This window comes from Capsicum annuum, chromosome 10 (genome assembly GCF_002878395.1).
Source record: "Capsicum annuum cultivar UCD-10X-F1 chromosome 10, UCD10Xv1.1, whole genome shotgun sequence".
Taxonomy (NCBI): Eukaryota; Viridiplantae; Streptophyta; class Magnoliopsida; order Solanales; family Solanaceae; genus Capsicum; species Capsicum annuum.
This window is the reverse complement of record NC_061120.1, coordinates 85,192,448-85,195,598: the sequence shown is the minus strand read 5'-3', so window position 1 is coordinate 85,195,598 and position 3,151 is coordinate 85,192,448.

The window sequence follows — 3,151 nt, the reverse complement described above, 5'->3', positions numbered from 1 at the left end:
TTCTAAGGGTGCTCAGGATCCCGTGCTTCTGAACATATGGTATAAGACACCATAGCGCAAGAGAAAAATATGTGTCAATATGTTAGAATATACTGGTATACTAGATAAGGTAAGGCTAAATACAAGGGTTCATATCCATGGACTGTAACTGACTACTTTACGTGAACATGATTGAGTGAGAATGCAGGCATGAGTGCATAAACTATAATTGAAATCGTAGTATCACTTAATACAGAATTCTAATAACTTGATTTATGATAACTAAGTCTACTGATACAGATATCTGATTGATTGAAGCTGATATCAAGCTTATATAGCGGGTGATCTCTGAATTTACTGATAATAAAAATAATTGACTGAATCTGAGATCAATACTATCTAGCGGGTGATCTCTGACTCTAAAGAACTATCTAAGTTATTTACTAGTTGAGTGACTGTGTCTAATAGTACTAATTTCTGTAATACTGATCCGAGTTCTATTTTGAAGACTGAGGATGAAACTGTGGGAGGTAGTTATCTAACCGACATGCCCCTTTATGAACTAATTAGGGTCCAACTTGTAATCCCAGCTGAAAGGGTGTTAGTACTATGCCACGGGTAAAGACAACTACTATGGAGTCAGTCCTAATCAGACAGGTGACCCCTTAAATCAGTCCTAAACTAGTAGGTGATCTCTGAGTATGTCAACCCCATTTAATGGGTTACATTTCATACCTACACTGATACGTTATTCTAGAACTTAGTGATTTTTTCTAGGGACCCAGCATCACTAATAGGTGCGCCCCTCTCCCTAGGCTCTCTCGGTGCTGAATCTTACTCCAATTGCAAGACACTAAACTTATTTCCTAGTTCATACTAGGCCTGACTGAGCTATTACAGATTGTACTGTTAACTGAACTAAACGGAGTTACTGAGTTATCCTATGTTCTATAATTGACTAAGTTCTATTGATTATTTCACGACTGAGATTATCTTGAAACTGATTCTGGCTCTAGGCACACAGCTAAATTATTAGGTTTTAAATAGCCCTAGGACTCGATAGCATGGATAATATAAAGCATGACAATTCTTGAATAACATAACAATGGTCTATCATTCACATACAATCAATGAGGCATTTCATCTAGTACTTGAAAGTCATAAACTTGTAAATGTATAGAGAAGTATATTAACGTCTCATGATTCATTCAATAAGGTCTTTCATCAAATACTTTACATGAATTAACTTATACATACTTGGGGATTTCTTGTCAACATGCTATAATGACTCTATCTCAATCACATAGGTCTTTTATCAAACATATGGGGAGCATGCTTTAGTCATACAAGAATCAATACATATAAATCATCATGGCTACATCAACTCACTTGCAAATTTAAGGGTTTATCATGCATATTATTTAAGTCATTAGATACTAGGATCAAATCTCAAAACTTGTAATTTAAGACATGACTCAACACCCAACAACAACATGAACTTGAATATCAATTCACATAATTCATAAAAACTCATAAATATATAATCTTTGAATTTAGAAAAAGGATTCTTGAACTTCATGGGTGGAAGGGACCCATGAATCAACATCAAACATACTTTAATACTTGACTTCAAGAAGATTGATCGTGAAATTCTTGAGTTTTGGGTCTTGAACTAAGAACCCTAACGCTTGTTTTTGAGATAATTTGAGAGAAAACAAGTGTACTTTGGTGAATAGTGGCTGAATTTTGTGTTTTAGGACTATATAGGGGTGGGAAACATATTGAGATAACGCTGGGGTCATGACTATTTTAATGAATGGAAACTGGGTACTGACACGCTGGTCGACACATCGCATCATTGGCATCGATACGATAGCCAACGCACTAAATCGATATCATGTTGACTCACTAGAAATTGCCTTGAGCTGAGGAACATTTTATCTATTGATACAATGGATGACGCGATGCGTAAACATCACTTAGACTTACTATTTTGGATAGTAGAACTTGATCTAAACGAGGTCCAACAAATCCGAAACTCGTTTGGAGATCCCTATGACATCCTTAATCCTAAATTGACTAAGATATAGACTTTTAAAGGACTTTAAGGTTGCAAAATGAGATTGCCAACTTTCGAAGGCTAAAAATAAACTAAGTCTAAAAACTTAGCTAGAATTTTCTAAGTTTGGGACCCCTTGGCAAGCATTAATGAACTAAATTAAGCTTAGGATTTTATGGGGTCTTGCAATATGTCCCCTCGGAGGAACATTCATCCTCGAATATGACTAACTAAGCTGAGATTTTTGTTAGACTGAACTTACTTACTGGACATGAACATCTGAAGCATGACTGTATAACCGAGATTACTAATTTATTGAAATTTCATACTTGACATGCATATCTAATGCATAGATAGCTGACTCATGAATGGATGACTGAATATACAATGGTGACTGATATCAAGTTTGTATGGATAATATAAGCATGGAACGAAATGGGTTTAAGGGCATGAAATAATCAGGGAAATCATATGGTATCTCCCTCTTGGGATACTATGTCTCTCTAAGAATGCTTACTGAGATACTGATGCGATGCACAGAGAACCTACGAACTGAATCGTGACTGAATATCTGGGATTTAATCTAATGCATGATTCATGAACTGAGATAAAATCGTAACTACTAGGATGTTCTATATGGGAATAGTTACATTCCTAATATTTCTAATAATATGACTAGATGGAAAGATAGGAAAAACAAACCATACGAATTTGACTACTTGACTGCTAAACTTAATTACGGTTTTACTGACCGACTCATGCTGAAAACTTAAGCTCAACTTGGAGAAAAGGATCTAAACAAGCATACAATGAAGATAAAAGACTCATAACGTACCTGAATCTATGTTAGGGGAACTTTCTTGATCATGGCAAGCTTACTCATGCTTGCTCTAGGGTGAGTCATCTGATCAGGGGCATATTTAGACAACTGGTTGAACTTGAGGCAATACTCCTTCACTGTTATAGAGCCCTACATTAGGTTTATGAACTCTTCTATCTTAGCTTCCCTCATCTCAAGTGAGAAAAGTTTGTCTAAGAACATATCGTGAAATAGCTTCCAAGTCATGGGAGCTGCATCCTCCCCTCTATTCTTCTTCCATATCACTACCCAAT